Below are 26,255 nucleotides of genomic sequence, written 5' to 3'. Positions count from 1 at the left end.
GCGCGTATCATTGTTCCTTTTTCGTTGTTGGGTTCGTTGTCATGTATTTGTGTGTTACTTTTACAGATGTTGTCATTGGCCCCAAATCAACCATAAACTTGATGTTAACGAACCTAACAATTATGTTACAAAAGTAGATTGCCCAGGTATCGTGATTCGAGTGGGAATGGACTTTACTGACAAAGTTAAGGGGCTCCGTATCAGGAGACATTTCTTGAGTTAGGGTGTTTTGGGTATTTCAGTTCGCTAGATCATGAGAAAAGTTCAACACTCATGCTGCAGTTTGAAGAAGCTCTATTTATTATCAGGTACTTCAAAAAATATATTTCCCGCTCTTCTAGGTAATCAATTTGTTTCCGGTTGCCTTACCAATACTTGAGAAACGTTCTTCTGTGATTTTGGCTGCAAAACTATTCCCAAAAGTTTTTCATTCTCTGCTCAAATTTTCTGAATCCAGTCTCCTCTTGATAATCGCTTTTAAAACATTTGGCATCAGCTGCTTAGTTTGAAGAAAAATATCAGTTTCGATTGAAAATCATCATATTCCTCAGAGGAGGTAAAATGAGCATGAAAATGTATGCCAATACTGTTTCAGTTTGCACTTTTACTGGGCGAAAAACATCAATCGATATTTTTGCATTGGCTAAGAGGTCTAATTCGATGACTATTTTAACTAAAAGAAGTTTAGCTCTACTGTATCTCCTTTTTAGTCCTGCCTATTGCCCTCTGGGCCATTCGTTTGGTGGGTGGTACGCCGATCGTAGGTCAGAAAATTCGCTGTTTGACGACCAGATAGTCCTTCCACTGGGGAAAGTGTAGCGCTTCGGAATCAATAAGTCGCATGTTATCGCGTAGCCTGTTGTCCAACCCCTCATCATTAATGTTTGCTCATCAGTTGCTTTCGTAAACCAACCTGACGTGCTCCTCCTTCTTAGACGGGCAGACAACCACCTTGCTTGCTCTTTAGGTTAAAGACGGACGAACCCAGTTGCAGACATCCTTATATCATACATTCCTGTATAACCTGGTCGCCACATGCTCAGAACGCTGTTCCGTCTATCCATACATTAGGGACTGTTCAGTGGTTGACGTTGATTTGAAGGAATCTCATTTGTATTTAACGTCTTTTTGAACTCAAGATACTGCTTCGGGCAGTATGTCTGGAACCCTCACTTCCATCGTAAGACCTCTACTTCTGGTCTCTGCTTTTTATCGCACCTGCTCCAATCAGGTCAATTGAAAGTGATTGTTGTTGTTTTCACTGGTTATTCGTGGCTTTTCTGGTGATTGAATGGTTACCGTCTGTATACCACCATACATCTTTCTGAGGTTGACAATAGGTACCTCCTGCTAAGGCAAAGCGGCCTTAGCAGGCAGATGCAAATCTCTATCCTAGAAGTAATTTGGTTTGAGTACGCAGCATAAGATACTTTTTTGGTTGCTCGAGATTCCACTGACATCCTCCCCCTCCAGCCGCAGGTTCTTAAGAACAAATTTATTTTTTTTGTCATGTCAATAGGACGTACGGCCGTGCTAGAAATGGTAATTGCCTCGGGCGTATTCTCAATTTCTTCTTTTTTAAATTTTATTGGCTTTCAAGCTCAACCTTAGTTATGTTCTTTTTTCGATTTCCTCCCCTATGCTATGTTGTTGTTGGATGCCTGTTGGTTGTCCTTTTGTTCCATCTCCTTTTCTCATTCATTTTTCTGCACATCTGTGGATATACGGACGTCACGTGCGTTGACTGCCTTACTATCGAAGGAATAGTTTCAGACCTTTCCTCTAATTCTTTCTAACACGTCTTATTTTTCAGCTAATGACTTTTTTGTCTTTAATAAATTCAAAGACAAGCTGACTCTTCTAGGTCAGACATCTAACCAACTGCCCTTTTCGTCGCCGGAGTTACCTCCATTCGGGATGTTTATGTCCTTTGGCCCACTTATGTCATGGCTCTATTGGAGGACATCTCATAATCGCTGAACTTTTCCTCAATGGATCCAACTCTTTGTGTTGATTCTGATTTTGACTGTACGACCCCTACGCCAAGGTGCGGTTAGTGTTATTACGACTTTTGACCCCCAACATCTCCTTTTCTAAGTTGCTTGTAGCAGCATGCCACGGTGACAGTCAAGGGATATCGACGGTACTGGGTGGGTTGCAGTGTCTTTCTTCCTTCATATTGGTTTATTGTCCTGAGTGACCTTCCCATAACTACTTTTTTCTACTGTTGGGCGCTTTCTTCTTATCTGCACGACTTGTCGTTAAACATATCAATGTTCCCACATCACCAGATGCGTAAATATGCATGTTTATGTCCAAGCATTCCCTTTTTTGCACGTAGGGATGCGCATGTTTGAAGACTTGACAATTTTCAGGTCTATCTCTATTTATAGTATGCACGTACTCATACGCATGCATACGGTAAAGTAGATCATTCTAGATCGTGTTTTATCATTTTAAGTCCAATTTAAGGAAAAGGAGGTTGTCTTATTTGCAAATAGGGGATGTCATTTTTTAAATCAAATATCGCCACTTGGGGTGTCAAATAAGAGGTCTGGTACTTTTCGAAACAGATCTTAGTTTTGACGATTTTTGTATAAAAGTGGGGAGGTTGAAAATTGCACGTTTGAATCAAGGGTTTACTATCAAAATCTGCTGATCACGTTATAGATTTGCCTCTGTCAGAACACCTTTAATTAACTCCTTCAAATGATGTTGTTCAAGCAACAAGTCAACAATAACTAGGCAATCATATGCTCGGGAGCCAAAGAGGTCATGGATGCAGATGAAAGGCTGTCTCTAGTCGTAAACAAGCAATGTATCGCTATTAATTTTTATAAAACTACGTTGCATTTATTAGCATTTTGCTGGAGACCAGCGAATAAGTGTACTCAAAATTTTTGATAAATCTTGTACCAGATTTCAATAGTTATTTAAAGACGGAAAAAAATATTCTTTTGTTTGTTTTGTGGCCGCATAAATTTATGTCTCCTCGTCACCCCCTTGTGAATCAAAGTGCATTCACCCAGCTTTTTACTTCATTGCTTCAGTTTCATTATCATGTGGAAGTGATGAACGCACAATAGCAGGGAAAGCACAAAGGCAAACTTAAACATCAATGACGCAGCCATAATTCGAACCCGGGGCACCACATTGAGAGGCTGATACTCAACCAACTCGCTATGTACTATTGGTATAAAAAAAAACAATTTTAGTCTGTGTTCTCATACTTATGATTTCACGAAATCAGAAGTTTTCAATTTTCCCGTCGTTATTTATTTGGCAGTCACTTCTCGGAGAATTAACCTGGTTATTGTTGCTGAACTGTTGGCGCCTAATATTTAAAATTGTTTGTAAATATTTACTTGTGGATGTATGAGTTAAAATCGCATTTTGCGAAATATATGGTGCCTATATTTAGCGGGTGTGTTTCAACATGGACTATCCCAGTTTTTATTGGGTTATTATTAAAATAGAAAATGAATTTTTTGAAGTTTATGCCACTATTTGATTGAAATAATTAAATTCATTTTAGGTACTTAGTATCTTTAATAACAAGACTTAGATCCAGAGTTTTATTATAGGATTTGATACTCATTTATTTACCTTCTCCTTCGTTTTTTAGTTTGATTGGAGTTAAGGGTCTTATCTTCCATAAATGCGGCCTCAGTGACACCTTAGGCTTTTTATGTCGAAAATATTAACAGGTATGCAAGTCTCAATGCCAAAAATATATAAAATCCAATGTTTACTAAGGATTAAGCATGTATATTTGTAAATCAACAATTATATCTGTTTGTTTACTTACTTCAGACCCCAATTATAGCTCACGTTTATTTCAGGGGCAACAATAATATCATTAATATCTGCTTTCATGGGGACTCAGATGGTATTGGAAACATTCAGCTTGAGGCCCCATCGGATGAGGTTTTGTGACCAAATTTGGATTACTTCAATTAAAAACGAATCATTTCGTTATTGCGTGATTCACAACATCCACTTTCATGTACAAAGCAAATTGAATTTATTCAAGATTTCTTGAAAATAAAAATTTGCGAGCGTAATTGGATCCTTTTGTGTCAATGTTGCTGGTTCACTTGAATCTATTGACTACCTTGTACCTGTAATAAATCAACAAAAATACATTACCAACGGAGGATGTTTGTAAATTAATTACAGTCTGGAAGTGACACTTTATACTGCGAGGTTTATGCTTACTTTTTTATTTTCACTATTTGCTGTACATTTTACGGGTGTCAGTTTCCATGTTTCATAGGAATAGGAAAGTTGGATGATTATGACCAAAATGATAATATTCAAGTAGGTACTGGGGGATGAAATAAGATACATTGGCAGTTTGTTTACTGTTTAGTATTGAATGTGCAAACTATGCATTTTCGGTTGACACCACATATAGTCTGGTATTTGATGCCTTTTCATGGCGCCCAGCCAAGTCTTTCTGCATAGTATTCTGTTCTACTTTTTACATACCGTTGTGTTTTTTGCGTATTATTTCGCTCTGATTGCTGACCTGGATTAACTTATAATATTTTCTGTGTTAGATTGGCAAAAATCACGTTTTTGCCAGAACTAGATATCATTAGATACAGGGAAGAAACAATTCTATCTGGCAAACCATATTGTATCCGCATGGAACCCATTTTATTACCTTTTGAATTCGCTTTAAGAAATATAAACGTCTGGAAATAGTTTCTTGGCACTTGAAATTATGTTTTTGGATGCTCTTTTTGCTTTCAAAATAATCTTTCCCAAATAACACTAGCAGTTTATGCCTTTTAAGTTTCTATAAACAAGCAAAGATCTTTCGCAGAATACTCCTTAGAAGAAATGAAGTGTGATGGGAATGCTTGCAAAAGGTGATTGTTCCCAGCGAGAATAGTACACATGAAAAAGGTTATCACACATACCTCTGAAATATGTATGTACGTATTCTACTATACTAGACAGAATAGTCTTGCAATAAACAATTGCATCTGGCTGTAATCCTTCAAGTGATTCTCTTAAACTTATTCTGTTTCAATTCAACATTTGATGCAACCATTTACTGGAGTTCCATACCACAAGGCTTCCATAATTTATTTAATTTTACCGCAATTAATTTAGCAGTAAAACAATACATCGGCTGAATATACGCTCCAACCGTGATTACCCTCTCGGAGCCAGAAATTGCATAAATCGACCATAACACACATACGGAACGCAATGTCATTAATATAATTATTAGTCCTCTAAATGGCAGAAAGACGACCCCAAATGAAAGATGCCACAACGTTAGGTTAACAAGGCGGAATCTTTTAGCTTACTTACTATTCTCGCCAAAGTTTATGAGGATGGAGAATATTTGCTCCCGGAATTGACCTTCAGACCATCGTAATGCGGTTTTAATTGGTTTTTGTGGCAGACTGTTTCTGCGGGAATTGACACGTGGGCTTGATATCTTTGGGAAGGTAATTTAAAGTAATTTAGGTTGTTCATATGACTGCCTTTGAAAATATTGCTTTAGTTGTTTTTAAACAACTTTCAAGGGTACTTTTATTTTGGAGAGTTTTGAGTTTTCGTGGTGAACAAATAATCTTGGATCACGTGGAATATGAAAAATATTTCTTTTTATGGGAACTTATATAATTGTTTGATGCTTTGAAAATAGAATTTTGTCAAAAATATTTTTGTTTGAAAGTACATAACACAGCTGTTTTCGGTTGACACTTAGTGCAAGTTTGGCAGGGATTTTAGTATCCAATGTCTGACAAGGTAATTGGCTAGACAGAAAACTTATTAAGTAATAACAGTATTTTAATAAGGTGTGTTCTATTAACAGCCTTAAAATATTGTGCATATCCATTTCATTAATTATTGATAGAAACTCAATCACGCTTACGTGCCATTGTTTCTGGTTTGCTGAAATGTGTTCGAGCTTTCTTCACATGTTATGGCCCACTTAGAACTCAATGGGGAAAACGGTCAAGCAACCTCCTTTTCTGGTCGTTGTTTATAGAATTGAATGCCATGACATCACATCTCTTTGTGTCATTATGGCTTTAAACAAACATAGCCCCTTAAAAGGACTCTGTCTTTGAACTTCTTTTTTTCAGCCAATGTCCCATTCAGATGCGGGGTCGGCTCGCCGTGATCGGTTGCGAAATTTTGTTTTATCAAAAGCCTGCCCTGGATGCAATCGCGAGGCTTTCAAATCCCCGTCTAGCGTATCAGGCCACTGTTGTTTCGGCCGACCTTTTGGTCGCTTACCTTTGACTTCGTTGTTCGGACCACTCCTGGCGGATATCCTCATTTCGGATGTGATCAAAACGTGACACACCACTAGTCCAACGCAACATTTTCATCTCCATTACCGCAGGGCACCGTTCATTGGCTTCACTAGTTGAGCTAGTGCGTTCCTCACGCTGTTTTATCGGTGGAGGACCAATGGCCGACGTTGAGATGCGATGGTCTCATAGGGAACGATTTTGCAATCAGTGACTGGTAAAATCTCGGCGTCTTATGAAAATATAGACGATTTGTTTTACTATTCCCTATAAAATGTAGGTGAGAGAGGCAATGTCAACACTGTATTGAGTGTGTGGGCTACCAAAAGAGAAGTTTATAGCAATTTCTACCACATTCCTGTGAACACTAATTTTCCATTAATGTAGACTTCCCACACTACCTGGACATTCGAGGCGATCTCTCCTATTTGGGAAATATCTTTGTTACTGAAAGAGGAAAGAATTGACTCCCGAAATGCGATATATATTTAATAAAACTTTATTTAATTTCAATATCTTTGTTCTCTGAGAAATTTACCGACCTCACCGACATATGTTGTGTTTTTCACTTATTTAAATTCTTAACTTTACTCTGAAAGTCAATCTTTGTTTGGTGATGTCGATGCAACTCTGCTATATTGTCCCTACATAAAACTTTTCGTTGCCGTCATCTTCAATACTCTACCGTTCGGGATCTGGACAATGTTATTCCTCCAAACACCCTTAAATCTTTCCAATCTTTGATTGCGTTCCACAATTCCTAATTCCACGGCGTATCTCAGTGCCCTCTTTTTGACTGAATCTGGCCATCACCTTCTGAGTTTTTCTAATGATTTTCGCCTTCCTTTTCTCTTCAAAAATCCTTTTAGGTATTCGAGAATCACATCCATATGTTATGAGTGATCTGAACATTTAAACTTTCGCAGCTCCATCCTACAATTTCTACTACCCATTTGGATATTTCGGTCTCTTTTACGTTATTATCAAAAATTTCACGTATCCTTTTCCGTTGGGTTCAAAAATTTCACGTATCCTTTTTCGGTGTGTAGTTTTAGTGAGAAGGTAAGGGGTTGAAAAGTGTGACTTCAGGTAAGTACGCATTCTCAGAATCCTAAAAAGCGTTAAATTATGAGGAATGTGCAGTAAATTATTTTAAAAGGCAGGGAATCATTTTTAAGGTTTTGTTTTTCAAAGAAAACCTTGTTAAAATCGGTTCAATGTCTGTCTGTCCATCTGTCTGTCTGTCACAGGCACTTTTCTCAGAAACGGCTATACTGATTGACACGAAATTTGGTGAGAAGGTGGGACCTGTGGACCCCCATACATGCAGTGAGTGATATCCTTCTACGTTGAGATTTAGGAGGGGTCCCCATAAATGCAAAAGGGGGGTGTAAAATTTTTTTTTACCAAATATAGTCATGTGGGGTATCAAATGAAAGGTCCTTTTCGTACTTTTCGAAGCCGGTCTTAGTTTTGAGATTTGTTAAAAAGGCGGGGAGTGGGAGGCGTGGAAAGTGATGATTTCTTTAACGGGCCCATTCTCAGAAACTACCCAACCGAAAAATCTGAAAAAAAATCATGAAGCTGCCTCTATTTGGTTCTCAGGCCTCAAAATATTCTCCATGTCGATATGTGTTCAAATTAAGTTAATAATAGTATATTACCATATTTTTGGGAAAATTGAGTAAAACCCCCCTAAGTTTACCTCAGAGTTTTGAAAATTGTTAGTCGTATAAAATGTAACATGGAGCATATTATCTCCAAGTTTGATCAAAATCATACTATTAGTAACAAAGTTACAGTAACTCAAATTTGTCTTTATCGTGTAAATTTACAACCCGAAGTACTAAATCTGACATGCTAAATGTATATTCTTAACGGGCTACGTACAAATGGGATGGGAATAGTTACACTCAAATATACTTACACAAGAAGCAAACAAAACCTTTCATACCTGAAGCGCCCAGCTTCCGGTTTCCCGACCTATTTTATGTTATTTCTTCCTCCTTTCTCTTTACTTCTTCATTGCCAACCGATTTCCACCCACCCCACATGCTGCGTTGAGCCAGATATTCAACCAAAATGATTTCTTTCTGGTGGCTTGTTTTTTGACTGACGTTGAAGTGTTGATTTTTTTGGCGGAGGGTGAAAAGGTGTGACGCCACGGCATTACCTATAAACAGTTCTAATTTCATCAGAAATTTCAATTGAAGTATTTTACTTTAGAACGAAGTAGCGGATGACGGGGCGAATCTCACACTTAGCGGGAAATTTGATAGACCGTGTTTTCGGATCTTGGGCGAAGAGTTTTCAACAACAAATCTCGAATCAATCTCATTTTGAAGCGGAGGGGTTAAGTTACACGGCACCTGTGTCGGAAAAGCACAGCCGTGGGCCCCAGTACTTACTTTCTAGGTGTGCTTATTCTCCATTCCAATATCTGTTCAAATAAAATTAATAATATTATATCATTTTAGTTTGTTACTGGAATCCGCCCTTAAATTCACCCTAGAACCATACATTTTTACAGGTCATAATGGGAAGCACAATATTGAAAAGTTTTCTGGAAATTCTACCATTATTAACAAATTAATGGAAGGTTAAAATTGACTCTTTCATGCAAATTTACTTTATGTTGAGGCATCATGTTTAAAATCTTATTGTCACCATTATTCAATTTGACATAGTTAACGGATGTCTATGTACAAATTGAATAGTTGTGCACCCTAATATTCTTACAGGTTTCTTTTCCCTGAGGATGTTCTACCTTCTGCTGTTATTTGCAAGTCCCGCGACAGGCCGTGTGTTGTCCAATTAGTCGAAAGCAAGCTGATTTTTTAGCAGGCTCTTTGGTCGAATAATGTGCCACCAATCATCGGGCGCGAAAGCTTTCTACCGCTCTCGCCATCATATTCCCGGATATAGCCAGAATTGGATCATACCTGAGATGAGCTGTGAAACAAAATTCATTTCTGATAAAGATGGAAAACAGCAGGAGGGGAATACTGAACCCTACTGTTGGATTGATCTGTATCAAAAGTGGTATACTCTTGCTCATCTTTTGAACCATCTCCTAAAGAGAATGAGTTAGCATGGCAGGATGTCGTTCGCTATTCATAGAAAACACATTCCTATATCTGTAGCAGCCAATGTAATTCCATGAATTACATATTTGAAAATTTGGTTCGAAACACTGCAGGGTTTTATTTGCCCAAATAATGAAATATTTTAATAAAAGCAATTGGGAGAGTTTTATTTTTTGAGGTAAAGTATTTTGCTTGGATACAAATTTCCGGGCAATTGAACACTTCTTCAGTATAAGATGTTATATATCGTATATGCATACAAAGAAATTCTTTTAGGCTAAAAATGGAAAATTCTCTGGTGGTTCTCAATAAAAAAATTACCTTACAAACATACTCCTAATTAAACAATAATAATGGAATTATTTCACTCAACCAAAAGTAGGTTTCGTCATCCTGATCATCCCAAGAATTCTCCTTTTCCATAGTTTAATAGTGATACGCCTACAATAGAGGCAAAGGTATAAAGGTGAATTAAAACATCCATGACACAACCGGGATTCGAACTCAGGACAAAAAGATCAAGAGGCAGACGCTTAGCTAACTGCCCCATCATATCATTAAATGCAGAAGATTGAGCTGAATTGATTTTGGAAACAATATATATAACGTTGGTTGGGATACATTAAAAAGAGAAGTATCTTAATCTGAATTCGATACATCTGCAGAATTATTAATATTTCAACGATATATGCGCTAAAATGTTCTTATTTGTTTTCAACTTACCTTCGACTCTGAAATCCTATCGAGTTTTGAAGTATATAACTCACTTTCTTTTCCATAGCACAATATTATACAAACCAGGGGAAATCTTTTGAGTCCTTGCAAATTCATTTTCACTTTCATGTCATCATATAATTTTGTTTATTATTAGTGTCAATTATCACCTCATAAATGAAGATATGATATAGGAAGGAACGTGGCCAATAGTGAAATTCACTTGTGGCTTGAATTATTAAAACCAGGGAGTGTTTTCATTACTTTTATTACAGGCCATTTACCGTAAATCAATTGAGTATGAGATTTTTTAGATATTTATTAATAAAGTTCGAGTTGAATATTTCAAAGGTTGATTGTCCCGTGGTAGCCTTCAAATTTATTGATTTTCACTTTCCCATGGAAACGTTTTTTGTGTACTTTGTTTTTGCCTTGTGAAAATTTAATGATTTCCAGAATATCTTGTGCTCGTTTCCCTCTAAAATAAAAATGTATTATACAAAATACGGTCTCAGGAGCAAATTGTTTTCATAGTTACAATCAAGAGAAAAACATGTATGTATATCTATTCGCAATTAACACTCTATATTTGGCGTTCAGATAGGAGTAATTTTTAGACTCAAGTCTAAAGTTCAAATGTCTTTGCACGTCTGGTTTTCCTCTGAATATCATACACTCACTTGAGTTGGGAAGAAATTTAATTAAATCTGTTCTAAAGTCCTTCACGATGCATTCAGCATAATAAAAGTAAAGTTTCGCGCTACAGCAGAACATTATTTTGCATAAATTATCATTTGAAACTATTTTTGCGGCGAGAAGACGTGTCAAGGAAACGACATGATTTCCATTCCATGGCAATAATTTTCTTTATGAATATCTTTAATTGTTGCTATGTACCCAAGTCCATGACGCATTAAAGTGTAATAGTTGCAACAAATGATAGTGCAACAGTTGGTCATGTCCATTAACCTAAATTAAAATCACGAAGTGAACAGAGATGCAGTCAACTAGCATTTTTACGATGTCACATGTTGTCTCAATGTTGTTTTGATTCTGTTTAGAATGAGTTTGGATAAGATTGAAGATACTAACGAACTTCTGATTTTGTTCTTTTGGGGGAACGCATTTCCAAATTAAATATTCATAGGATGTAAACAATGACACAATACATTGGACATTTGAATATTTGAAATTCTACTGGATAAACTCTCATGCATGCTATGTATTTGATCATCGCTAAAAAAAGCTTGAATTTTTCTTCAGCTTCCATCTGAATTGCCCATTTGCTTTGGTTTTTAATTAATTAAAAGCGATTGGGTATGCAGCTTAAGCCCCAAGTGTGTCTGTTACCATTGGTCAGATTGTTCTATTTGCTCTTTGATGGCAGATTAATACATTTATTTTGTTTAACTATTCTTAGCAGAATGGAATATATCTAAAAATAAATACACTTCAGAGGTTTGCATATAATGTTTCAAATATTGCTATTTGCAATACATTAAAAGATAGCAAAGTTGGTAAATGTAATTCACTTAATGCTTTTTATGGCACACAGATAATGCTCATAAAAGACAGTGGAATGTACATTTTTATGTATCTATTTGCTTAGATTAAAGTACGTTACTTCTTCAATCCAGAGTAGGTTGACGTCATGAAATTAGCGATATGTTATAATATATTTTGTAGTGGATTAAGAATAATGATTCGTAGTAAATCAAATTATTGGGTTGACCAAAAAGACCAGTTCATGTTGACTTGTGATCACCTAAATGCTGGTCCATAGAAATGCCCGTCAAAACGTAATCACAGGTTGTTCACACTTTTGTTCTTCTAAATAATTTTAATACATAATCAATTATCTACTACGGGATATCTCGGTATGGAAGGACTGTGAGAGGAGAAAACAGAAGTCAAACCGCTCAACAGGACACATGAGGATCTGATCTAATCAGAAACCCGGTAACCAAGCAAAGTTAAGAAAGATACCCGAGGAATTGTCATCTCGTTTGATATCCTTTGAACGTCATCAAGATTTCATGATTGTCCCCCACTCTTCCTGACATATTTGTATCAGTCAAATTAAAGATGTTCTTTTTCCGGAAAAATTCTGAAATAGGAAAGTAAAGGTCCTCAAGCTAAATACGGAGCTTTTCCGAATTCTTTATAGACGAAAAGAAAAATAATGCATAAATAAATCTTAAGAAAGAATGGAGCAAGAATAGCTAGGTTTTAAATCTACAAAGTAAGCTATCCTAAAATCAGATAGTTTTGTTTCTTATTTTTTTTATTGACAATGTTAACCAAAATATTTTAGTTTTGGGTCTAACAACCCCTTTTTCTAAACGGTTGCTGTAGAAAGCAAAGATATTACACTCAACAAAAAAAATCACTTTTCCTTTCGCAGTGAACTAATTTTATATGAAATTTGCCATTTTAGAAGAAATGAACCAGTCTTCGGAGTAAAAAAAAGATGCTTTTTTTTGGATACAATTTGCTTTATTCGAACAAACACCGTATATCGGGAATCGGTTGCTTCCTTTCAGTGCTTATTTCCATCTGGCAAGTTTGCTCTAAAAAAAGCAAATCGTAGACAAAAAGGCTTCTGTCAGAAGGAAATAAACACTGACAAGAGGAGCAAATGATTCCCGAAATACGGTATTTGTTCAAATAAAGGAAATTCCCGCCAAACATGCAAGATCGCCCCTTTTTCACTCAATTTTCTACATTAGAATAAAATCAGATATTTTATGAGCTAACCAACAAACATTTATCTGTAGATAAGGCAATCTTGAAAAGAAAAAAAAATAAGTAGAGCTAGGGTGATCCTACTTTATATAAAATTAGTGATAATGCTAGCGCCTTTTTCACTCAGTTATAGCTCTAAAAACACTATCACAAAATAATATCACATTCCTGATATCAATTTTTAAGATTTTTTGCAAAACAATGTCGGATAAACGAAATTTGGCGAGGAGGTGGGAACTGTGAACGCCTAAACATGCAATAAATAACATGTTACTACGTTGAGATTAAGAGAGGAGGTCTTCACACATGCAAAGGGAGTGTGACATTTTTCATGTCATTGACCATCGTCTATGGAGATTCGAGTCGATCGCGGGACTCTCTAGCAAACTTAAGACAGCAGTACTTTTTTGCAGATTCATTTTGCAGCGTGCTGTGTTGGATTGGTTGCAGAGATATTTACATCACTGCTTTCACCTCTTGGTCACGCGATCCTTGCGAATTTTGCGCCTGGCTGTCCTGGAACGTCTATTTTTAATATAATAATGATGCTTATATTGGCGCCTGTGCGTATAGGCAACTGCGTTTTCGTTTTTCGGTTGGACATAGACAGTCGTAGTGAAGAGAATGAAAGATTTCCATCTGAATGAATTCACGGAGTGAATCTGCTGTTTAACTGCGCGTACCTCCGCTCGTAGCTCTGCGTGTTGGCTTAACAATTGCTGACCTAGCTGCATTAAGCATGTTTCTGCTGCTGAAGATTGTATAGTTGACATTGGTTCCGCGAGGCATGCTGTTGAAAGAAGTATGGCGTAGATCTTGTTAGCTACACCGGCTGCGGTTTGAAAGTAGATTGTAGGCGTGTTACCCGTAGACTACGCATTAGCCGCTCAGGAACTTTGGTACCGCCGAGACACTGCAGGCGACAGAGGAACTGGGAGGGTTTCCCCTCACTCATGGAAGTGCTCCCCATGAACTGCCTTGTTTTCTCTTGCCTGGTACTACATGAGTTATTTGTCATGGACTCCAAAATTACGTCGTACACTTCGGTGACATATCGCAGAGTTACCACTGCTATTACTTACAAATATTGCTGTTGTGGGTCTGTCATGTCACACCTCACAAAGCTTGCTCCTGGGAATCTTGGAACACAGTTTACTGCGGTACCCGTGTCTGCAGGCGTGTTGCGGATAATCTTCTTCGCAGCCTACAGGATTCCTTCCATGATTATCTCTGGAATTTCATCGGGATCTATCTGAATAGTCGGGAGCTTCAATTGAAATTTGTGGGAAAAGATAACTAACAATATTCCGCAGCAAATCGGGGTTAGTGATGGGTGGTGAGTGTTAACTCTTGATCGATACCACGACTGCTTTGTACGCATCTTCCCATGGGTCGGAGTCCGCTTCCTTGTTCAATCTCTTGAAGTATACAGTTTTACTTCTCGAAATGACTGCTTGCAGTTCTTTTCTCCTTGAGTGCAGTATGACGTGGTATGGAAACGTCACATGCCTTCTGTATTTCTCCGTTTCCCATCGGCATCATTTGAGGGTGCTTGTGACTTTGGAAAGGATCTAGTGTAAATTTTTTGCTGGTAATCTTAGCATCCACTTAATAAAAGCAAGGCCAGAAACTGTCCAATATAGGTCAATTTCCTGTTTGAATTTTGGCCTTTGTTGGAAAGCGTAGAGCTACTTCATTTGTGGGAGGTTATCTTTTCATTCGTGTGACATAAATAAAAAATACACGAAAGTGCATGACGTGTTTTTAAAAATCAATACTGTGTTTTCATTGGTCAGTTCATTTTATTGCTATAACAGGCTTAAAGGCCCTGATCTAATTGGATTGTTGCGCCAAAGGTTATTAATAAATTATTCTTGAAAAAAATTGTTTTTTATATTTTCAAAAAGTAAAATTCTAATTTTTCATGTGCAAAAGACTAAAATAATTTACTACCTTTGAAAACAGTATGAGCTTAGAAGCAAATGTAATTCTGGCAATCTATGGTACCTTATCACAATTTTAACATTTATACTTTCTGGCAACTATATTAGGATCTGCATCAAACTTTCCAATATCGTGACATGTATTATGGCTTATATTTTGCAAATTTCTTTACACGAAAGATGAACTAAATGCGAGTTTTCCAGTTAGTTTTCAAATTAAACTAATATATTGTTTTTTTTTTCATCAATTTTAAGAGTAGGATGTGTTTTAAGACTTAGACTTTATATAGAAGCATCATCATAATTTTTGTCATTTTTTCCGGTTAGGCAGTTTCGGAAAATGGGTCATGTCTGAACTAAACTCTTATCTTTTTCCCTCCCCTCCCCCGTGTTTTAATTCGCAAACTGTGTCAAAACAATGACATGGTTTGGAAAGTATGTGCTTCTGAAGTCGCTTATTTTTCTTTTCAACTATCCGAATTGTCCTTCACGCCTTTTCTACAGTTGCATAGGGTCGGGGAGAGGCTGAGCCCATGAGCACTCAAGTCGTAATGGTCCAATCTACAGCTCTTGTGTACTCTTAGTTAATTTTCCCTCTTTGATTCTGTTAGTTTTCTACGTGATAGCCAGTTTTCTCGAATTTTTTAAAAGTGTGTCTCTTTTAAAACATGTTCAGCGGCAAAAACTAATACAGTAGAATCCCGATAATTCGTATGATTAAGGGGAAAGCCGGTTTATAACAAATTATTGGGATTACAAAATAAGAAAAATTAAATTTGGTAACCGAATTAGCCAGAAATAAGAAAATTCGGGATACGACATATCGGAATTCCACTGTATTTTCTTCATATGATCGAATGATCAGATATTATGGACTGCATACGAATTCATTTATTCCTTTGTCTTTGAGGTTATTTTCGAATAATGAGTAGTTCTGATAGCAGTAGGATGAGAAACGGAAGACAAAAGGACCCGAGGCCGCCCTAAGCAGTGATGGGTTGACACGCTAAATAATCGCTTGAAAATTTCTCAATTCCACTCGGATCAAGCTTAAGCTTAAAGGATTTTTTTTCAAAAGTATTCGCAGATAACATATCTCGGGAACCAGTTATTTTTTTCAGTGCATGGTGTTCTGATCTCGGGAACTAGTTTTCCCATTGTGTGTGGGAGATCTTCCTAATGGGATTTTCCGATCCCGCTCTGGAAGGGAGAAGACCCTGAATATGTTATCTATGGAATTGAAAAAGAGAAACATTTTTTATTTATATCTTTTGTTAATTTCGGAGGAATAGGTGATGGTAGAATGCTCCCCTATACGTCAGCTTCCTGTTGGCGAAACTATATCTTTCTAACAATCACCATCATCTATCTTTTAGTTTCAAGATATCTAATTCTAGTTTTTGTTGTCTTCGCTTTACGGCATCGATATTTGGTCTTAATTAGGTGAGTGTAGAGCAACGACATTTGGAATATTGGAGGAAGCCCTTTTGTTGATGACCGCGTTGCCTAATTGGCAATGTGAAACTTACGCATTCGGGGATGCCATTGTTGGTTTGTGTCTTCTTAAATGTGGAAAGTACATTGAACTTACAATCAGTTGATAAATAAACGCTTAGTGAGTTGAATTTGGTGATGATGTCTTTAATCTTCTTATTAGGCATAAATACAACTTCCAGATTTTTTGTTTCCGGAAAGCTTTTTATAGATAAAAAGTGTGTGATAAATTTACCACTAGCCTCGATGACTACTCAAGGATAGTTTCGCGACTATTGTTAGGCAGCTTTGGGAAGGGCTCTGTCAAGCTTAACAACCTACCCTGGTTTTCAGGAAACTGCAAAACCGCTGCATTCTTCCCTATATTACGATTCGTCTAATATCTACCGTACTTAGAAAATCATTCAACTAAAAACCTAATTCATTTCGTCCTTCGCAAAAAGAAGATCCAATTTAGCCGCCTTTCGAATTCCATTGTCAACAAGCTTTCTTGAGATAATTCTTCCCCATTCCTATATCTAACTCTACATGTGCGAAATGCTGATATCACCCCCCATGGAACGCCATCTAATTTAGATTCAGTTGGGATATCGGAAGGGAAAACTCCTACAATTGGTGCCATTTTGTCTAGGCAACAGTACGAATATATGATTATATCTCCTTTTGCTCATTAGGCTCTTGAGACGGAGGAAATCAATTTGGAGTTAAAATACGAGGGGGGCATGTGCCATACATCATTGACCCAATTTTTCATCGACACGGAAGCCACGTACGTTGCGAAAAACATATGTGATCGGCTTTATGACATCCTCCCCAACAATGGTTTCGTTGATAGACGCAATCTTTTCCAATTCTACGCAGCGAGTCAGATAAAGAATGTAAGGGTCGCGAGTTAATTTCAGTTGCAATTATTGATAATTGTACTCATGAAACTTCAACTCGGTAAAGATTAAAATACGAGCACACAATGGCGGACTTATATTAAGAATTTGCTGATAGCAATTTGATAATTTCGAGAGTGTAATCATGAGGTTGAAAGTTCAAGTCTAGTTGTGGCTGTTGATCTCTAACGACTCCCTTTATTTTGTGTGGTTGTGAATGTTGTTTTTCAGCTGCGTCTTTTTGCTTATTTGCCGGTTTAGCATTGTAGGCGGTAAATGCAGAAAAACTTCATCATCAGCATCATTTGGAGGTTTTTCCTATTTATATAAAACCAATTTGAAGTAGATCAAAAAATCATTGAAACTAGTCCCGTGACCGAAACCTCACAAAATGCACCACTTTTTTCAGAAATCTTTTTTCAATGGTTTAGTTTATTAGAAGTTCAAGATGGATCTCAAATGAAGATGTTGTCTCTATTGTTTTCGTTAATTTTTTTGTGTGTATGAGAGACAAATTTAAATTGTTGGCTTGAGGCCAAAATGTTCATGGATTTAGCAAGAGGAAAAGGAAAATGTGGCGTGTGTTTCGTCTAACATCACTTTAAAAACGTTCAACGGGAAATCGACGACATACTGACTGAATTTTTTTTTTAAAAAATATCAGTATTTGGTTGCGCTGTTGGACTCATCCCGGGACCCTGGACTTGATTTGTGAAGATTTTGTGATGTCAGAAATCGTGTGGTGCCAATAATTTTCTTGCCAAAGATAGATAAAGATTCGCGATTATAATATTTTTTTTGCTTGGTGCTTTTCGAGATAAGCTTTATGCTGCAGTCTTTCCTCATTTCCTTATCACTCGATTATTTGCGACTAAGTTCAAATTAACAAATATTGACACATTTCTTATATAGCTGGCGCATCTTTTTAAAATGTGGTATGAATTGCTATGCATGCGAGTTTGGTTATCCAAAACGCAGTAAGAGTTATATGAGTGGACTGTGAAAATCGATTTCAGATGAGCCTATTTTTACTTAAAAGATTCACCAGTAATTGGCGAGTTCCAATGTGTGGCTCCTATTCATGGCAATCGTGTCAACATTTAATTAATTCGCAAGTCGCGTCTTCCCATTTGGCCAAGCAACAACAAACTAGTAGCCCGATGCAAATATCCTAAAATAAAGGTCAATGACTTAAGTATCACGGCCAGATAAGGACAAATCCATTATGCTGATATTAAGCGTGCACTATTTGTGAGAATCAAAGATTTTATATTATGACAAAAGATAGGCTTGTAATTGTCAACTAGTTTTTAGTTGTTAGTTTTTCAAAGTCGTTAGAAACTTGAACCATGCAAATGTTAATTCCGGACTGTGACGGTCCAGGTCCACCTGCACATAAGTCTCCATCACATGGGCTTCTTCGTTACTTTGCTAGCGAGTTGCGTCCTTGGCTGTGTAGTCTCCTACATGCTACTTTACAAAATTCATTTATCTTTACTAAAGCTCAAGTTGCTTCTATAATAGAATAAATTTCCGGATAATAATTGAAAAATAGGAAAACATTGATTACTATTTAAAAAAAAACGCCTTATAAACCTCCACAAAACGGATTGCATTTATTAACTACAATGTAGCCTTTTTTCGCAATTTACCCCAGCGCAATCATGGTGCCATCATGCATGGGCTTCTAGGTATACATCCTTCGCATAAAGTCCTTAACCCCTAGATGTCCCCTTTGGTACAAGCCATTGATCGCGACAAACTTGTGATTGTGCCTGTACCAAATATGAGTCATATCCACCGAAATGGCCTCGAACGTATGAAAAACTGGAGAATTTAATGGACATATTAAGCATTCCAAGGGAAAATTTCCGCTTGTCTTTTATTTAAACGAACATGAAAACGGTGTCGAAATAAAGCAGAGAACATCTTACTTTCATTTGTCCCAACTGCAAAGCCAAGATCAAAATGTGAATATGAAAATGAATTAGATCAGAATATTTCCCTTTCCTGAATGCAAGCGACAATGATAAACGAACCAAGGTTGTCACGACTTTTGATATTTAGACGAGTTGTCCATTGCCTCCGAAAAGCTCTGAACTGTGAAGCGATGAAAAGCCATTTATACTATAAACACATGCAGCATTTCTTTCTCAGACCGAAAGTCAATGCCCCGCTCTCCTGTCAACTACGTGCTTTTCATCTTGCCAATTGTTGGGAACACCCATTTCTCCTTGCATAGAATTTTTTTTGCTTGCACCCAGATGTTAAGCATTCACGTTTATCCGTTCACCTAGTTATCGATAGTAACAGCAATAGCACAATCACAGCAACAAGCGATATGAAATATTCTATTTCATAAACAAAAATTTGTTGACTTTCCTATCGTTTTGCCTCAAGAATTCCTTGTGTACAGCATAATTAGTTTAGTTTACTTAGGGAGCCACAGCTCCGAGCACTGAGGCCATTTTTAGGCCCACAACCCATAAATCACCTGTTCAATGGGATCCCGCTTACGCCGTTCGTAGGTTTTAGCGAATCTGAGAAAATTTTCTAGAGATAGAGAGTGTGCTGATTCTTCATTGAAGAAAAAAGTTGTCTGAGATCTGAGGAGGCCGGGCAGTTACATATGAAGTGCAGGGCCGTCTCCATCTTACATTGTAAAGTCTGGATCGTCTACTGTATAATGATGAAATCTGAAGCAGAAAATCAGATAATATACCCGTGCTCCAAATTGATTTTAGGGAAAAATCAAAGGAGGTCGCTATGAGTAATTTAATGACTGTAGTGGGTTCAAGGTGGCACTCAAGACGCAGTACATAGTCTGTTCAAGATTCACGCCCCCTCCTTCCCCCATGCTGAATGCACCGCACTCTCTTGGGTTTCTTTGGACTGAAATTAATATTTTTAGCTCTGAGCATAATTTTCGGCGGCCAAGATCATCAACTAGTCTGATGAAGGCATAGCTTTACTAACTCAGAAAATTGTCTTATAGGGATACTTGTGTCAGATTAATCCGGTTGCCTCCTAATTTTGACTTTATGCAAATTTTATCAACAAATTCAATATTAACAATGGCATTAGCTAGTGACTCCTCCCGGAAACAAATTTCATAGGAGCGCATATAAGTGTAAAAAACTGGGCCATATCGAAGTCTTACATTGTGCTGCTTATCAAGCAGCTTCTGATTCTAGTCCTATACAAAATAACCTATTCATCAGACAATAGAAAGAAAGATGACTAATGGTTCATCCGGGGCAGAGGTATCTCACCAGACGCTGTCTTACCTCTGCCCTGGGAGCAGTGTGATCGAATGTGGCAACACATGGAAATCACTCCTTATATAATCGCAAATACGACAAGGGTGCCATTTATGCCTAGAATAATCATTTTCATAGCTCCTTTCCTTGTTTCCGGAAAATACCTTGTTTCGAACTCGTGATAAGCCAGTTAGGACAGGTCATGCATTTTTAGAATCTGAAAATCCCAGCAAATTAGATCCATATAGCCTTTAATCAACAAGATGATTTCAGGTAATGGGGAGCTAACAATCATGAGGGGTACCTTTTATAAGGAGACAATGGAAAATGGTTCGTTTATTCGTTTGTTTTGTCATCCCCAGCAGTTATATCGTAGATAACAATTATTGCGATATTGCTCGATTTTCATCAAGACCCCAAGGAGAGCATAAGAAGATTAGTCTTGTCCTTGTCCTAATCTTTGTCAGAATAAATGGGATTAATTTTTAGGTGTTTATTTTGTGGTCGCAGCCAAAATTAATTTATTTAGTAATTTTGCTTTGACATTTGTCTCAATAATATCATTTGAATGGTTTAATTATTAGTTTTCAACCAAAAAATTGTTCTTCAAATAAGAAAGAAATGCAAAAGAAATGAAAGAATGGGAACTTACGTTTTGATCATTTCCACCTGGTGTTGATAGAAACAAGAAACCTAGATTATTTCTTTAATAAATTACTCGTTTTCAAAGGAAATTTCAAATTTATAGGAGCGCATAGTTATCTTTCAGCGGAAAAATACACCGATGCCGTTGCCACTTTGCCAATGGTGATGGAGAAATATAGACTGGCAGCCATTCTTCTGTAGTTTTTAAAATATGATTTACTCTCTTTTCCCATAGTTCTGATGGTGAATGTTTGTTTGTAAACACTCAACATTATCTATAATTAGCTTCAATGTGTTGTTGTGTTGACTATCATATGCAGTTATCATTTCAAATGGCCAAGCCTGTTCTTAACTTTGTCGTTTTGTTATATTTTATCAGTAAATCCCTAGAAAAATGCCATACTTAGATGCATTAACTTTTCCAGGAAGCTAAATGCCTGGAGCTGTTCATACTTTAAGCTTTAAGAAATTAATTGACATAATATCACCATTTAATTAGCATTTACGGAAATAAGTAAGTAGAAGCCTCCGTTCTGTTGGCCATTTACGCTTTCAGATGTAAGTGCATTTTCTTCCGCAATTGCAACATGTCGCAGATAGTTGTATTGACCTCATTCATGTCTATGCTTCCTAGACATGTTGATTTTTGTAGAATACTAATTTTTCATTGCCATGATATTACGAAAATAGATTTCTTTTCAATGTAATATGTCACTCAATATGTTCGTTTCTTTAATTGATTGCAGCTCTTCTCCTAGAGCGCAAGGTGTGGATTTAATGTTTTGATAGACATTCGACCAAACAATTCGCATTCAGACTCAATTTACCCCCTAATTGGCTGATTAGCTAAAATCGTTTTAGGAAAATGATTAAATTGAGGTAGAAGATCTTCCAGTGAGGTTGTTCGGACTTAAATAAAGCCTATATACGAGAAAGTGAGTCACAAGTCACATTTTTAAGGTTTTGTGTAAAACAAAACCGTATCAAAATCGATTTACTGTCTATCTGTCACACGCATTTTTCTCGGAGACGATTATAGCGATTGACATCAAATTTGGTGGAAAAGTGGAAACTGTAAACGCTCACGCATACCGTGAGTTACATCATTCTACATCAAATGTAAGGGGGGGAGGGGGGTGCTTTCCCCATGCATGCAAAAGGGGGATGTAAATTTTTTTCACCAACTATAGTCATGTAGGGTATCAAATAAAAGGTCTCGATTAGTACTTTCTTAGTTTTTACATTTATTGGAAAGGTGGGGAGTGAGGGGGTTGAAACTGATCATTTATTTAACGGACACATTCTCAGAAACTACCAAACTCAAAAATCTGAAAAAAATCAAGAGGCTGCCACTATATGGTGCCTAGGCTCCGAAATACCCTCGATACCGATATCTGTTCAAATAAAGTTAATAATAGTATATTACTATAATTTTCAGTCGTTGGCTTCAAAACCCCCCTTAAGATCATAGCAGCACCACGGAATTGCAGTAATGTAGGCTATAATATAGAGCATGATCCTTTCAAGTTTGGTGGAAATCGCACTATTGCTAATAAAGTTATAATAGGTCAAAATTGTCACTTCCTTGCAAATTCAAGACTTTGAGTGTCAATATCCATTGATTGTACATAATATTGGGTTGGGGTAAAAGTAATGCCGTATTTGTGATCGAATTTTAACGCTTTATTTAACATACTTAGAATTATCCGATTTCAGTCAAATATGTGCCGTTTTCTTCGCAAACTTGTTGCAATTTCGAAGGCAACTCCATTATCCCCCTCTTATAAACCCTGCCCTGTAACTCCTTCATCGAAATTTATTGCTTTTCCTGTAGTGTAGAAATATAGATTACGTTAATGATCGCTTTTTTCATAGGTTCCTTATGAAAATGTCACTAAGTCAGCTAATATCCGGGGTAAACCCCGGAAGTTTTTTTGATGTGAAGGTTTAGCAGCCAATACTTTTCCTATCTTTTGCAAGAAGCTATATATGCTGTATCTATGGCTTAGCATCAGCAAATGGCATACCGTATAACTATTTATGTAGACAATGAATTCATCTTTGCATAATGTCAGCTTTCCATTATGCCGACTTCATTATCACAAAAATTCATGATTAGTTTGCAGACCTCTCACAGTATCTTCAGCTGAATAAACTTTCAGACTTCATGGCTATAATAAAAAAAATTCCCTCATAAAAGCGGTGGCTAATATTTTTCTTGAATACTTTTTTTTTTGTTTTGTTACTCCTATGTCTATGTACGGTCACTTTTCATTGCTAGAGTGCAAAATTTGTCTATTCAATTGACGAATTCCTCTAATTTAAGATATCCCAGACTGTTATGTGGTATGAAGTTGGGCCTATCCCAACCGATAAATATCTCCGGAATATGCTTTAGTTTAAGGTTGCCAGTGATTTCAATGGACTTTTTTTTGTTGAGGATGCTGGGAGTCCTGAGTCCGCACCCACTTAGTGACGGACCGAATCACTTGGGAAGCAACTTACTTCCTCTTTGTAGTTCACGGACTCCTCTTTTTTGAGTTAAACCCAAGTTTTCAAAAACTGACTGACGTTTTCGCCCAGGGCAGAGGTAACTCATCAGACGTTGCTTCACCTGTGCTCCACTTAAATATAATCGCAAACATGTAATGGGAGTAAGTGGAGCAATTACCATCTGTCGTTACTTTCGGCCACGCTGCTCCCAGGTCAGAGGTGAGGCAGCGCCTGATGGGTTGCCTCTGCCCTGGACGAAACCGCCAGTCAACTCGAGGGTTTGTTAATTGTGAATAGAGGATGATTTATGTAGTGGCTGATATTGCGTGGTTTGGTGATTCTATCGCTAAATTTTTACGCTACGTGAATGGCTTCTGTCAAACCACTCAATATGGTGCTGGCCTAAAATACCCAAGAGTAATTGCAATTTTGGTATTGAAATTGGTGAAGTTTTTTTCATAATCAAGGCTACTGAGGCAATTTAATTTGAAACGGTAAGCCATATGCCATTATCGGCAGTTAATGGTCATTATCACTGATATCCTCTTCGGCAGATTCCACACCAGGACGAGGATTGTTACAGAAAAAGTAAAGTCTTACACTGCGTGACTGATCACTTTCGGGACTAAAACTTATCTTGGTGCTTATAGACAATTTTCAGTTTAAATACTAAACCTCAAGTTGTAATCAAAATCCCGTGATCAAACATTGTCTACTTTAATTTCTAACTGATTAAATCATATCTCTCACTTCAAGGACTTTGGTTTTTCACTACTATAACACTCGGTCATAGTATCAAAAGGTTTTTAGATAAGTTTCACCGACTCGATTTGTAACTGCTGCGCAATTGAACAATTATTTAACTGAAATGAAAACTAAGTTGTTCCTATTGTCCGATAAGATAATATGTCTGGAAAAATTTGATAATAATTCAAGCTAAAAACAAAACATTCTGAAATCATAAGAAACTTGTTCGGATAACAATATTCTAGGTCAGTTAAAATCGGAAAAATGAAATTTCCATTGAATGGTCTTCACATACAATCGAGTCTTGTTGTTATCAATTTTCTAGTTTCTGTTTGCTTTTTTTCTTGATAATAGATTGTATGCACAAGAGCACTGCAAATAATTTAAAATATATTCCGTTTATGACAGAAATATTATCGACATCCAAAAATATGACAGCCACGTTTATTTATCTTAGAAATGATCCAAAATGATAAATGTTAGCACGCAGAGCATACTGGGATATTTATCAGGTTTGTTGGGGTGCGTCAAACAACTTCCTCGTACATATGGATAAGTGTGTTTACCTTCCTTTGCATTGATTCAAATTTAATTCATTGGTAAGGTTGATTGTAGAACATTTTCATGGAAATATAGATAAAATTCATTCAATTGCGTAGCTACTATATTTGCTGTGGGAGGAAATAAATAACTTTGTTGTTATAAAAGAAATCAGTTTACAGATATCGCTGTCCCGCTGGAAGATTGACGTAACTGAAAACGTTATTGGCAGTGAATTGTTGCCGTTACTGGATTCAAAAATGATTGTCTCTACCAGCAGAATATTTCCCTATTTGTTGGTGACCTTGGGAGTTGCATTACATTAGAAATTTTTAGGATGTATTATGACATGAATCTTGATTTTGGCAAAGACGAGGATGGCAGTGATTCCAAAATAAAAGTGATATTCTTAAAAGGAAAGGTAACATTAAAAAAGATGACTACCGACTTCATCCAGGGCAGAGGTAACTCTTCAGAGATTGCCTCATCTGTGCCGTGGTGGCGGGGTGACCGAAAGTGGTTGCCAGATGTTGATCGCCCACGGTATATATGTAATCGTGAGTGAGCTGGGACACACTGGTAACAACTGATTTTAATAGCGCGTGGGTCTGGTTTCGCGCACACTTTTGTGCATCAAAACATCGCTGCCGGAGGATTTTCTAAGCTTCATATGCCTGATGCAACTTCACACAATCGGAATGCTCTGCAGGACCCGTGTCTCGAAGTAGTCTGAATATCCGGCGCTGTACCAGAACGCTGCTCTTTTATGTCCTTTCTCATCCGGCAGAACTAGAAAAGATCAAAGGCGCGGGCAAAACTTCGCAGGCAAAGAATAACATCCGGATAATGGTGGATCCAACTATCGGCAATCTTCCGATCGGTTCGGTGGTATCCTTCAAACGCCGAAGCACTTCCGGATAGAACTGCTCAGAAACAGCCTCTTCGGCTGGTAGAAACTCTTTCTGGATCACTTCCCTCTAATCGAAAAAGGCAATGACAATAGTTTTCATATGTGATCTGCTCATGCTGGCCGTTTTTGGCTTTGGGGACCGGTAAATTCACCACTCGGAGCTGTGGCGATTTTTTTCCAGGTAATACTCGCAACACCACATCTCTTCACCAGTAATCACTCTGTCTAAACAACTCCCACCACCCACAGTGATACATTTCTCTGAGGTCCTCAAAGGACGGCTTACTAAGTGTCCGTAGCCTGTCTCTAGCTAGAGCTGGGCAATCGCATAGGATTTCCCTGATATTTTCTCCCTTTTCTCCGCAGCTTCGGCATTGCGATTTGTAGGGCAGCATGGTCGCCTTTAGGCCAGTGCCCCGTGGAGACCGCCGTAATCTTATGTGCATTTGCACGGGTCTGGCACAAAAGCTCCCGCGATCGGGTTTTATTATAGGCGGGAAAAATCCTCTTTGA

General features: G+C 37.4%; 1 protein-coding gene and 1 long non-coding RNA gene across 5 annotated transcripts in view; both read left to right on the top strand.

Annotated features, from left to right (window-relative positions):
- Positions 1-26,255, top strand: part of LOC119660607 — a 586,737-nt gene that overhangs the window by 363,183 nt on the left and 197,299 nt on the right. The gene's annotated exons all lie outside the window — the stretch shown is intronic.
- Positions 3,286-4,102, top strand: LOC119660611. The gene is made up of 3 exons (XR_005250458.1): positions 3,286-3,424; positions 3,626-3,707; positions 3,843-4,102. It is a non-coding gene; the product is annotated as an uncharacterized LOC119660611 (long non-coding RNA).

The sequence above is a fragment of the Hermetia illucens genome, chromosome 6, assembly GCF_905115235.1.
Source record: "Hermetia illucens chromosome 6, iHerIll2.2.curated.20191125, whole genome shotgun sequence".
NCBI classification, from domain to species: domain Eukaryota; kingdom Metazoa; phylum Arthropoda; class Insecta; order Diptera; family Stratiomyidae; genus Hermetia; species Hermetia illucens.
Note: the sequence above shows the minus strand (reverse complement) of the source record. Positions and strands in the feature narration are given on the sequence as shown.